The 14,238-nt window shown below is 41.0% G+C and overlaps 1 protein-coding gene across 3 annotated transcripts in view; it reads left to right on the forward strand.

The window, feature by feature from the left end:
* The window catches only part of TLE4 (TLE family member 4, transcriptional corepressor), a 159,213-nt gene that overhangs the window by 41,312 nt on the left and 103,663 nt on the right, over positions 1 to 14,238 (forward strand). The window lies entirely within an intron of this gene.

Here is a 14,238-nt window from a genome sequence, read left to right on the forward strand (position 1 = left end):
TAATAAATGGAGTATCTGTATGCCTTGCAGCCACTGTGCTTGCCGTGGGCTGGAAGGCACCAAGGCACTTTACTCCTACCGTTTGGTTGTGTCATGTTGCTTTTCAGGAGGGCAGTTCACCTGCCTGCCTGCCAGTGGGCATGCGCTGAGGTTAGCATGCAGCCGGTGTTTGAACATGCATGTGTGTTAGAGGTATGTGGATCCCTGTCTGACTTCTTATTTGGTCATTATTGGGTTAGATCTCAATAGCCATGACGACCTTTCAGTGGGAATATATCCTTTAAAGGCTCTTGTATTCACAAACTGTGGACTTAAATTAACATCCTGAATTCAAATGCTTTTGTGGATCACAAACAAGAAAGGATGTATTGTCTTTCTCATCCTTTAGCTGTGACCACAAAACCACCACCCACTGTATCCCCATTTACCTATTTCTACTCAGGATTTGCTTGTTGACCAGATTACAAGGAGTGGTGAAAGCACTAAAGGGGCTTATTTGCATTTCTTTAGGAAGCCTGGCTGCCCCTTGCCTGATCCAGACCAGCATGTGTCTCTTTAAGCAGCTCTGCTTTATGGAGATGGCCAGTGGGAACAGTGTGTAACCGATTGTGCTATGGACAGGCTAAGGTGTTGTTCCCCAAGGCAGAAGGAGAAGTCTGAATTTTTCTTGGGGTGGTGTTAGATTTTAGACTTCCTCAGGCACAGACTCCTACACATAATTACCAGTACAGCTTATTCCCGTGGCATTTTTTGTGGGATCTGTGGGGTTATGTTCAGATGTGGGAGGAGATCTTAGGGTGTTGGTGGAGCTAGCTCATTTGCCAGTAGGTCGTTTTCCCACGTGAGTTATGTTGTTTGTGTGAGCAGGCCCGGTAGGAACAGAATGTGTAATGGTAGTGGTGCTGAGCAAGACTGGACTGGAATTAATTGGCTCAGGAAGTCGTACCCTGTAGAGGAAAGCCGTAGGGAGATACTGGCAACTCCTTTTCTGCTTTAAGCTGGGAGGATGGGCGTCATAATCTCACTGCTATTTATTTCCCTAATGCTTTTGGCATTTCTTGGTTGAAATCCTTGACATGTGTCGTGAATGACCTGTGTCACGGTTTTCTAAGTCCCGCTTCTGTGTATGTCTTCTCTTCTGCTTGCCTTGGATCTAATTGGCTTTTCCTTTTTTAGTTTCCTAAGGTGTGTGTATATCCTTTAATGTGTGGGCCTCTGACATGTTTGTTCCTGTCCATTCCAGGCCTCTGTGATGTTTTGTGTCTGAACACTGCCCACCTTGTTTCCTCTTCTGGGCATTCTGTGAGCGTCACACTCCTCGCTTCTATCCTGAGGCCAGATGGACTGTAATCTGGAGGGTGGGGAGGAGACAGGTTATTAGAGGAAGATGGATTCTATTTCCTGTCTCTTCAGAGGCATGGAAAATCACTCTTGCATGGCTGCAAGCGTCACTTGGTGCTGGGACTGAAGGCTTTTAATCTGATCTCTTAACACCAGCTCTCTGTGTGACAGTCTTGCTGCCAGGATGGCAGCTGCGGCATTAGAATTCATTGTGAAATATTTTTATTTAAAAAGTAAATGAAACTAAAAGTAAATAAAAAGTAGGTTTTATTTCTAAAAGTATTTAGAAAAAAAAAGACTAGGCCTCAAGACTATAGTGTGTAAGCGACAGGACAGTGATTGGAGGCATTTTTTGGAGTTTCCCAGGAACAGGAGGTAAATTTCCAGACACCTAAATAAATCTATTTTTAATTTAGCTCCCATATGCTGATTAATGTACCTACTTAATATCGCTTGTGTCTAGTGTACTGCATTTTCTAAAATTAAAAAAATGTATATGTAGTACTGGATGACAACTATTGGATAAATTTAGTTTTACCTACAAGACTTTTGAGGGGGAAATAAGTTATATAATTATAGCTCAAGGATTTGGAGTATGTCTATGTATGTAACATCAGAGAAAAGTATTTTCTTATTAGGCTTCACTAAAACACTTTAAAAAATTATAGCCCATCTCTATTTCAGTGAAGTGCTTACTGCACTCACAGCTACTTCCAGAGTCCCAGAGATATTGCCAACTGTTTACATGAAGTGAGTAATCATCTCTTACAACTCTTAAAAATTTCACAGGATCCTTAAATCAGGATTTCAAGAAACCTATGAGTGAGTCCTCATCTACCTGAAGCTGCTCTTTTCTCCCACTTTCTTTTGGCGTTAGGGGATGGGTAAGACTTCTTTATATCCTGTGGCCCTCAGATTTCAAAGGCAAATCTCAGAGTAGTAAATGGGAAGTTCTCTGTCTCACTTCAAGTCTCGTTTGCTGAGGAGGAACTATAATCAGCTTCCTGTTGGCAGTTCCATAAGCAGGAGATGGCCAGGGATGATGATGGTCACGTCTGAGTCCGGTGCTGGGCTCCCTGTTACAAATTGCATGGCTTACTATAACCTGGTTAAGCTGGATGACCTTTAGCAAGTGATTTGCCTCTTTAAGCCTCAGTTTCCTCATCAATAGGATGACGTTAATAATAGCATGTAGCACATATGATTGCTTTGAGGATTACCTGGGATTGTCCTTGTGTAGCTTGGCACATAATAATAAGCAGCTATTGAGGCTGACTGGCAATAGTAGCTGAGCAACAGCCGAGAAGGTCTGAGTTCCCTTCTAAGAGGATCTGGAGCCAGGCCTCCTCCCCTTTTACTCACTGCTCTTTGGAAGAACGAGTATTGCTTATCTTCCTCTGATGTCCTTACAGAGGAAAAAAGTATAAATTAAAACAACAGCCTGTGAACTGTGAACTAGCTGAAAATTCAGTGAGGCATATTAGGTAGGGCTCAAGGGTGATTCTCTTGTAGCTCCCAAAAATAGTTTTCCCATTTAGTAAACACCTGTCTCTTCCCCAACCAGCAAAGATCCAAAAGGGTGACAGCTCTTCAAGGTGTTCAACCTATAGAGCTCACCTCAAGAGATGCAGTGATTTTGGATGGGGTCTGTGTTCTACCCACAGAACTATCCAAAAAAAAAAATAAAGAAATCTCAACCCTGTTGGGAGACTGGCCGTTTTAAATACCTGGCGGCTTAGCTGGAGTTAATTTTGTTTTTCCAAGTAGTTTCTGTGGATGAACTCATTTTTTTCATCAGCGATTTCAGGATATAGCTTGAAGACCCTTAGACCTTAGGAGCCCTCAGCAAAATTGAAGAATGCCTGTAAGTCCATATTTACGGCCTTATCTCCAGTGTCCCCTTGCCCCCTTTCCAGGGACATACATTTAGGGAGATTCTGACGTAGATTGAAAACTATGTGCCACTAGTTACACCCTGGCAGCAGGGCACAGTGTTTCTGCTAATTTGGCATTTACACCAGCTCTGGCTCTTACTGGCTTTATACTGGGAGAGTTCATCTCTGTGAATTGTAATATTCCCATACATGATGAAAGGAACCCCTTTTGCAATGTGTATTATTAAAATGTAAAGCACTGGGGATAGTCAGTGCCAGTAGTTGTTGTTGTTTCAACATTTCTTGGGAAATGAATTTTATTCTGGCTTATTTTGGGTCCCAAGGCATTTGGAGAGGGAGGGACTTGGTAAAAACTGGGAGGAGTTGAAGGTAACGCTTCCAAAAGGGCTGGCTGGAGGTCTTCCTGTGAGGTGAGCTAGGCCTGCAGCTCCAGGGGCTGCTTCCAGCAGTGGGTGGTTAGCTCCGCACAGACCACCTTCCAGAATGGAGGAAATACTATCTTTCAGAACGGAGGGAATATTTTTGGGAAACCAGTAAGTATTCTCTTATCCTATTAGATTAAGCATTAAGTAAATATTGGGCACTAGCTAAGGATCTTACTCAAAAGACGTTTGTGCTTTTTGGACTTTCCTCCCCTTGAATTATAAAATGGAATAGTTTATTTTTGAGATGGTTATAGAGTATGTTTCATGATGACCAATAGGTGTTCTTAAGACATTTGAGAACTTCAAACCCCTAGTAGACTATAGGTCAGTAGATAGTAATGTATTATGTGATAGTTGAAAGTCTTCTTTCCCCAGAGTAATGTTTGTATTTTTCAGAAACTTGTTGCTTCCCTAATAGGGAGCAGAACTCATTGAAAGAATTAGGTTATGCGTGAAGCAGTGTACTAAGAGCCCAAGGTCAGGCAGACTTGGGACCAGATCCTGGCTTAGCCACTTGCTTCTTTTATCATGTTGAATGCATTACTTTTATTTATTTTTTTTTGGATTGAAGTTTTCTTATCTGAAAAATGGGACACCTGTACTGCAGGGTTGCTGTATGAGGACTTCAGTTCAGTTGCTCAGTTGTGTCCGACTCTTTGCAACCCCATGAACCTTAGCACACCAGGCCTCCCTGTCCATCACCAACCCCAGGAGTCCACCCAAACGATGTCCATTAGTCGGTGATGCCATCCAACCATCTCATCCTCTGTCATCCCCTTCTCCTCCTGCTCTCAATCTTTCCCAGCATCAGGGTCTTTTCAAATGAGTCAGCTCTTCGCATCAGGTGGCCAAAGTACTGGAGTTTCAGCTTCAACATCAGTCCTACCAATGAACACCCAGGACTGATCTCCTTTAGAATGGACTGGTTGGATCTCCTTGCAGTCCATGGGACTCTCAAGAGTCTTCTCCAACACCACAGTTCAAAAGCATCAGTTCTTCGGCGCTCAGCTTTCTTTACAGTCCAACTCTCACATCCATACATGACCACTGGAAAAACCATAGCCTTGACTAGACGGACCTTTGTGGACTAGTGATCATGTAAAAGCCCTAGCTGGGTATCAGGCTGCTGTTAAAGAAACTAAAGGAACAGTGATTTGGGCAAGTTTGTTTTCTTCTCAAATAACAGTTTGCATAGAAGCACCTGTAGCTAATTTGGTGACTCCACAATATTGTGAAGTCAACTTCCTTCTGTGTTGATGTTCATCAGGCCTAGCACCACCATGTCCTCTCCCAGCCAGCAGGAAGGATGAGACAGGACATGTGCTTTCTCTTTTTTAAGGACATGATGTGAATGCTGTTCCCATTTGTGCTCACTTTGCAATGGCCAATGCCTAGTTACGTGCCCATAGCTAGTTGCAAGTGAGACTTGGAAGTGTGGTCCTAGCTGAGTATGCCCAGCTAAAACTTAAACTAACAGAAGAGAAATGATTTCAGGAGACAGCTAGCAGTTCTTTCTAGATACAGTGCTATGCATAAAATAGTGAGCATTATTATTATTGCCAGTGTTGATTTGAAGGGAAGTCATATTGAACCAGTGGTATGTGTTTGTTACAAACTTTAGCTCTGACTATATATTCAGCACAACCCCATATTTTAGCAATCATGTAAAAGATAAAATAATGCATAGTTCTTGTTATAGAAATCTCCTCCAGAATCTAAAGTGTAGGGAAAAGAGTCACCCCTCAGGGATTGTTTATCATTCATACATCCACAGAGGGTGGAAAGGAACCCGACATGAACAGTGATGGGCCCTGTGGGCTGTCTGGATCTAGATGCACAGCCTGTATTTATGCCCATACTTTATAAAAAGCACAGAGACTTTTGAAGACACCTCTTAACTGAAGAATGGGATATAGGAGGTCACTCATAGGCCTGCCACTTTTTATAGTAGCCTTGCTGGAAGGAAAATGCTGCTTGAAACTGGAAAAGTTGTTAAGGAAATCACTTCTAATAAGTGGAACATTTGTGAGCCCTTAAATTATATCTATCTCAGACATACCCTTTGTCTATCTCAGACATACTCTTATGCATACATCTTGTCCTTGAGCTGGAAAAAATGAAATCACTATTTCTTGACAGTTTCCTTCCCCTCCAAATCATGGAAAATAAATTGGATAAGTCATTCTTGGTTTTTTGGAATTTTAAGACATCTCAGAAAAAGTAGTTCAGGTTGATTGTTTTGCAGCATCAAATTTGATCCATTTTAGTGTCTTGGACTTCAAGCCATTTGTATCCACAGCCTGAAGTAACCTGAAAGATATGTTTGTACCTCACTGGACAGGGTGAAAGAACAGGAAGTGGTTCCTTAGGACCAGTGGCTCCCTAATTCCCATTTATTAAACCATGGTCATCGTTAGATTTGGAGAAATGGCATTATTCATCTTTAACGTTGTTTTCGACAGGTTGTTACAACTTGTTTCTAGGGCCTTCTGTGCCAAGGAGATAAATATTATCCTCCTCCTCTAGACCTCTGCAATTCCTTTGCTAAGGCCTTTTATTCCTTGAGTTCTTTAAGCAGAAAGCAGGCTTCTTGGAGGCTGTGGAGGAGCCCAGATTGTAGTGAGCAGCTCTTTTTGCCTTGCATCTGTGATTATTAACTTGGGGAAAAAAAAGAATTCAAATCATTATTTTGAACACATTTTAACAAAAAAGCTCTCTGATCATTAGAATTTTTAGAAGTAAAAATTTTAAGCCTTTTTACTTCTATTTTTATATTTATCTAAAGAAAAGGGAACATTCCAAATTGAATGCTTTTGGGGGCAAATTTAATTTTGACCCAGAAGTTTTTATTTCCTTGTTAGCTTTTCTAATGAGTAGTAGTACCAAGTAGTTGTGTTTTCTCTAGAATTCTATAGGTTTATTTAGGTGGTCTACCTTGCATTTAAATAGTAGAAAAACAATACACAATTATATAGTAATTACAATTGTATAGTACTGATAGCATAAGTTCCAATAGGCTAAGATAGCCAGTCAAATCAAATGACACATGAATTTCTGTTTCGTAGTTCTACTTTCCATAAATTTGGTCCTTTTAATTTGATGAAAAACAAAACCTTTCACTATGTTATGAGATACGGTTGTATGTGTAGTGCTGGGTTTTTTTTTGGCACCTAGCTTAACATGATACTGAATTACTCTGAACTGCATTTTGCATGTATAGAATAATTGTAAAATAGAAGTTGAAAAATGTGATCAGTCACTTTCATATTGTGCCTTAGGGAGGGAATGAACAGTGTGCAGTGGTTACATGCACTGGTGGCAGTGTTCTCGCCTCATAATGGCACCAGGTTAACTTGTCTTATTCCTTGTTAACTTTGTAAGGAATCAATGGCTTGTGGATAACGTGGTTTGATGTAGGAGAACTTGCCTGAAATCACCAGAGATCTCCTGATAAGTATGCAGTGACAACTGTAAGACCATCTTCCGAGATCATTCATTAAGTTCCAGCAACCTTCACCGGTCACGTCTGCTTCGCGTTCAGTGCCATTTTATCAGTGTTGGTAATGTGTTCTGACAGTGCTGTTACGTCTAAGGAATGTCCTAAAATGACTAATACACCTGGGTTGGGGCTTTAGAGGATTTGGACCAGTTTTCTACTTTTTACATTGGGCAACCTTTCATTTAAAACATTATTTTTTACAACACTGAGTGAGGCATCAGAGAGCATAATCCTGTCCCATGTTCCATGGTTGACTAATTGGCTTGTTCTGCATGGTCGTGTATTTTGATTGACAGTTGGACACTTGGTGAGATCCTTATGGTAGCATCATAACCTGCTTCCCCTTAGGAAATGAAAGATGGTTTTCAAGAGGGAGAACTTTTTTTCTGTAGGCTTTTTTGCCTTGCATCTGTGAATATAAACGAAAAGAAAAATAATTCAAATCATTATTTTGAACACACGTAATCAAATGTGGGCCTCCTTCCAAAGGCGGCAATGCCAACTCTTATCAATATGTGTCCAAGAAAATCGGTGCATATTTGAGAACCTGACTCATTTCTTTGACTTTTTGTTAGATAGCAGTTGGATTATTACTGGATCTAAGCTTTAAGGTCATGTTGGCTTAAAGCTCAACATTCAGAAAATGAAGATCATGGAATCCGGTCCCATCACGTCATGGGAAATAGATGGGGAAACAGTGTCAGACTTTATTTTGGGGGGCTCCAAAATCACTACAGGTGGTGATTGCAGCCATGAAATTAAAAGATGCTTACTCCTTGGAAGGAAAGTTATGACCAACCTAGACAGCATATTCAAAAGCAGAGACATTACTTTGCCAACTAAGGTCCGTCTAGTTAAGGCTATGGTTTTTCCTGTGGTCATGTATGGATGTGAGAGTTGGTCTGTGAAGAAGGCTGAGAGCCGAAGAATTGATGCTTTTGAACTGTGGTGTTGGAGAAGACTCTTGAGAGTCCCTTGGACTGCAAGGAGATCCAACCAGTCCATTCTGAAGGAGATCAGCCCTGGGATTTCTTTGGAAGGAATGGTACTAAAGCTGAAGCTCTAGTACTTTGGCCGCCTGATGCGAAGAGTTGACTCATTGGAAAAGACTCTGATGCTGGGAGGGATTTGGGGCAGGAGGAGAAGGGGACGACAGAGGATGAGATGGCTGGATGGCATCACTGACTCGATGGACGTGAGTCTGAGTGAACTCCGGGAGTTGGTGATGGACAGGGAGGCCTGGCGTGCCACGATTCATGGGGTCGCAAAGAGTCAAACACGACTGAGACTGAGATGAACTGAAAGCCTTAAGATACCTTAAGTTAGAGCTGCATTGTCTAGTATAGTAGCCATAGCCATAAGTGGCTATCTAGATTTAAATTAAGGTTAAATATGAGCGGCTTTGTTGCTCAAATAGTAAGGAATCTGTCTACAGTGTGAGAGACCCAGGTTTGATCCCTGGGTCGGGAAGTTCCCCTGGAGAAGAGAATGGCAGTCCACCTCAGTATTCTTGCCTGGAGAATCCCTTGGACACAGAAGCTTGGAGGGCTACAGTCCATGGGGTCACAGAGAGTGCACATGACTTGAGTGACTAATGCTTTCACTTTGACTTTTCAAAGTTAAATATTGTTAAAAACTCAGTTTTTCAGTCACAGTAGTCACGTTTCAGGTGCTCAGTATCCATCCATATGTGGCTAGGCGCTACAGCGCAGATTGCCAACATTGCAGAGTTTTGTGCTGGAAGACTCTGGACCTGTAGAGGTTATTGGACATATCAGTAAAGAACACCTTGCCTGAATGTGAGTGAGAATGAAGAAAACAAGGCCATGTGGTCAGTACGAGAAAGACATAGGCGACAGTGTCTAAAGTGTCTCCTGAGAGCCAAAGTTCCACAGCCAAAATTGTTTGGAAAGGCCTGCATATGTATTTGCCCTCTTTTGAGATGTGAAACTGAGCAAATGAGCAGTTTGCCTGGTGTTAGGTGAATTAAATCTTGTGAGTTTTAAAATTTTGTTTTGTGTAAGTAATACCTAATTTCTTAGGGGACTAACATTTCTTGGAATAATATTTAGGAAAGACTGACTAGAAGGATTTTGGGTAAATTTAAAGCTTATTTGTGTTAGTAAACTGCTGAAAAAGGCTCAGTGGGTTTTAGTCTGACTTAATAGACATGGAGTGACACTTTTACTGGGGTTTGATCTGCTCAGGATCCGCTTGAATCTGGATGGGCATGTTGGGCACAACCAGAAGAGTATCTAGAAGGATGCGTCTCTGAGAGACTGACCTTGAGATGTTTAACCTAGAATGGATAAAATTGAAAACATGCATCATGCCATTTTCAAATCTTTGAGGTGCACTACTGTGGAAGAGAAGTTAGAGGCAAATTGGGTGGGAAGAAGTTACAGGGAGGTTGATTTCTACTCAGTAATAGAGCCCGTTGCCTCAAAGTGGATAAAGCTTGTGCATGAGGTTGTGAGTTCAGGCCCCAGTATCTTTTCCCTTAGAATATTGCATTAGCTGTCTCTCTCTAATCTGGTTCACCCCCCTCCCCCCCCCCCCCCCCCCCCCCCCCCCCCGCCATCCAGCTTCTTCACTATTACCAGATCCATCTGACTAAAATGCAGCACTCAGCGGCTTAAAAATTTTAAACAAGAAGTATCTTCCCAGGGTAAAGTCCAGCTTCTTTGCCTGTCATGCAAAGCTTTTCACTGTTTGGCTCCTCCTGCCTCGCAGAGTTCACTCCCCACTAGTATGTGGTTCTGTGGAGTATGCCTGCATCATACTCAGATGACTTCACATGCCTACCTTTGTTGTCCTTTTTGTGAATACCTCTTCCACTTGAAAGAGTTTTCCACGTGTGTCTTTGCTATGCCCAGGAAGGGCCTCAGAATCCTACCTTGCCTTATCTTGCCAACTTTGTCCCCTCCTCCACTGTCGTTCTGCAGCCACACGTTCTTTCTGTTCCTTGATAGACATGTTTCTTTATACTTCGGCATCTTATCCAAGCTGTTCCCTCTGCCTCCGCTTCGTTTCTCCGTCCTTTTTACTCACAGAACTCCTGCTTGTTCTCCTAGTCTCAGTTCTTAGGTCCACTTCCTTAAAGAATCTTCCTACAGCTCTAAGGTTTGATTAGCTGTTTTTCTGATGAGCAATTGTGTAGCATCTTGTCATCATCTTTGTGGAAACTATCCTGCAATACCTCTTGAGTATTCAATGTCTTATTCACTAATCATTCATTAATCTCGGTTCCTACCACAGTGCTTGACACACAGTAGGTGCTTAATAAATAATTGAATGAATGAATAAGAAAACAAAGCCTTGCCTTGTTGCCTCAGGAACTGTGCTAACCATTCCTGCTAGTAATCTTCCCTTGTAGTTTAAATCCTTGTATTATAAGATGCTCTCTGTGAATTGTGTATGTCGGGGGAAGGGACATGACGTGTGTGTGCTCAGTCATGTCCAACTCTTTGCGACCCTGTGGACTCTAGCCCTCCAGGCTTCTCTGTCCATGGGATTTTCTAGGTCAGAATACTGGAGTGGGTTTCCATTTCCTACTCCAGGGGATCTTCCTGACCCAGGGCTTGGACCTGCATCTCCTGTATCTCTTGCATTGGCAGGCAGATTCTTTACCACTGTGCCACCTGTGGAAGATATATGTGTGTGGGGAGGGAGTGGCATTATCTCTTGCTCACATTTGCATCTTCGCATATCTGGAGAAGAAACCTAGTTCCTTGTACATATCTGTCCTTACTACCCCTATCAAAAAGAGAGAGATTAAAAAAAAAATTATTAAGTTGTGATGTAGTTTTTTAAAGTTTTTTTTTTAGATTTTTGAAATTTTTATTGCCATGCTCCCAAAATATTGCCATGGCAGGTATTGTCTTAATAGTGCCCTCTGAGAAACGTATGTTCAACATATAAGGAATCTATATTCTAGTGGTTTGTAAATGCATGATTTTCAGTAGGCTTTATTGGACTTATCATAAGCTTATATTGTTTTAGTCGTGTAGGAAAAAATGTTTTCAGTACTTTAACTGATTAAGTGCCAAAGTTAATTTTATGATGATAAAAGTTAAGTAGGCAAGTGATTTAATATATAGAGTTTAATTTTACTAGTCCTTTTTTACAACCATGCATGTATTCCCTAAATCACAGTATTTTATTGAGATGTAATTTACACATCATAAAATCATTTTAGGTGTGCAATTCAGTAATTTTTAGTAAGTTTCCAGAGTTGTGTAGCCATAATCAGAATTGAGGTATTTTAGTGGTTTTTTTTTTGGATTTTTTTAGAAAATGATAAACCACAGTATTTTAAAGAATAAATATCTGAGTTTCCCTCCCCCCCCCCACCCTTTTTCTTCCTCTTCCAAATCCCAGTTGGAGGTTCCTCTCTCAGAGACCCGTGGCTTATTAATACATTCCTAGTGGCTCCTTACTTGGTGCTACTGATAGAAAGTTCAGACTGGGAGTTTGTATCTGAGTGAGCATCTTGAGCAGCGAGACTGGTCACAGGACTCTTGCTCCTCCAGATTTACTGGGGCTAGAGTGGCTGTCACCACTTGCGGTGAGGCCACAGAGGAGATCGGCAGGAAGTGGCAGAGGAAATGAGATGTGGGTGGAGTGGGAGGAGAGGAGCAGATGGGGAAGGGGAAGAGAAGAGGAAGAGAGGACAGACATAATGGGAAAGCCATCATGGTTCTAAGAAGATGTGAAAACTTGCTGTATCTTGTGAACCAGAGAGCTTATATGTTAAAATTTGAAAATGGAAAAACAGTGCCTCTTTGGGTGCACTTGTGAGAGTATTTTGGGTTTTCTTCCTCCAGTGTACATTCTTTTATGATCGTTTGCCCTTCCTGCTGCTGCTTCAGGGTGTGATACAGTCTTAATGTGTGGCTGAGTGAGCAATGTCAGTGTTTCTGGTGCTTTCAGAACTCACACGGGAGGGTGCATTCTTTGTCTTAGGGAGCCCCTGTTGAAAAAGTCCTTAAGTGCCATATAATTCACAGTTGTAAGCAGAAATAGGGAAGTAAAATCCTGAACTACAGGTAAAGTTCAGTTGTGGTATTAGCCCATGGCCATTGCCATGACAGAAAAGGAAGGAGCTGAATCATGACTTCCATTGTCATTTTAGCTTTTTAGCAAGAGTTTCTATAAAAGCATCTGATGTCAGTGTTACGGTTCACTGGTGTGTTTCTGGTTTTCTCAGTAAATGTACCTGATTTTAATGCCAAGTCAGAAAGATATCCCCACTGCCTAAGGCATCTTTGCTCATCTTGGCAGTTGGAATCCAGTTTATGAAACAAGAGTTGAGCAATCTTCATGGTAGGAAGGCCCTAACAAGATGTGTGTTCTGCATCTCTCTCTCATGGAACTGTTCTTTGAATACTTAATGTGAAGGAGATGATATTTCAGTTATATGGAAGTGTTTAAGTAACGTACAGAGATGGCACAGGGTAAGAGCTTTTAAAAACTTGAGTTTAATGAATGAGTGCATGAATGGAATGAGATATGTGTGTTGGATAAGTGTACCTGTATTCCTTTGGCTTTCAGTTTCTTTGAAGTTTTGAGCAGCCATTGTTGAGTGTTGGAAAGTAAAAGGTAGAAAATACCATAAAATTTGTCCATAAATTCACTTTGAGTATAGCTAATTCCCAGGATCTTCTGCAGGGTTTTTGTTTGTTTGCTTTTTCTACTTTCCAAGTGCTACTAGTTTTCACTATGCTGACAATCTGATTTATCCTAAATCTAAATATGAGCTCTGTGCTTGGCACATGGAAGCTGTTCAGTAAACATATATGATATGGTCATGTGGTCTTCAGAGGAGAATAACTATGATTGGCCATTTTTATCACCTATGCCTCTCTGTTCCCTCTAGTGTTTTCATGAATCTTTAGGATTTTTACTTTCAGAGAAAGAGGAAAGTGAATTATTTCACTTTGGCAAATATTTTGTTTTAAAGATGGATGGAAATATCTATCAAGATTTGGGGAATTGCTTCTGAAGCTCTTTTTTGGAAATAAACTTTTGCAACTAAAAAAATCAAGGTATAATGCACTGATCTATTATTTGACAATTTTCTTTGCGTTATTCATGGGCATAAAATAAAGATTAGGAAATCAAGAGTGAAGACACCACATGTAGATAAACTAAAGCAGTTTCCTTTTGCACATCACCTCCCGCACTACCACCCTACTCAGCTGGGAGATGGAAATAGTGGTCACCAAGTCTATCCCAGTAACTGTATTTGGGGACTTTGGAATGTAATATTAGGTAGGTCACATAGAACTGATGGCCTTGCTCTTTCTGTGCATTAAGTAGTATGATAGCTGAGCTTCATAAGCACTTCAGATCAGTAGAGAAATTAGTACGTTTCTCAACTGGAATCAACCAAAAGACTCTCCCCAGCCACACAGAGGAGTGCCTGTTTCATAGCACAGTCTCTGGCTCTTCATTTACTAAACCGAGTTGAAAAAAGTACAGGAAAGACCTATTTTAGACTGAATTGAGTATGTACTAGAGTGTTCAAGTGTATTTAGTTGGGAATAATATTTACATTGTGGGGTACTTGTATAAGTACTCGTGTATGTCCAGGTATGAGTGCCTCCAGGCAGAGACTTCTACGCTATTTAACTATTCTTATATTAGAAAAATGACCAAAATCAGATATTGCTCTTTCTCTTTAGAGTTGAATCGTGGTCAGAGGGATTTTCCTATACTCTCCATTCTATGTTTTCAAAAGAAAAATAACTTTAGGATTTTAGTTTTCCTATTGCATGTAAAAGAAATACCTGAAATCCTTAAACTTTACTGCTGGCAAGAGTTGTACATTTTTAATATCTTTTAAATATGCAGCCCTTCCTGACAGAAATAAAAATACGAGAAGTAAAAATACGAGCACTTTTTCACGTTTACAGAAGAAACAAACATTGAAGTCTGTGTGTCCTTCTAGTGTCTTCTCTAGCAAATACCAGGTGGAAACTTAAAAATAAGTGCTTATAGGAAATATTTTCAAAACATATTTTTTGTTGGTGGCAAAGAGTAAGGGGATACAGAGAAAGCAGGTGGGATGGGTTGT

Source organism: Budorcas taxicolor, chromosome 8 (genome assembly GCF_023091745.1).
Source record: "Budorcas taxicolor isolate Tak-1 chromosome 8, Takin1.1, whole genome shotgun sequence".
Classification (NCBI taxonomy): domain Eukaryota; kingdom Metazoa; phylum Chordata; class Mammalia; order Artiodactyla; family Bovidae; genus Budorcas; species Budorcas taxicolor.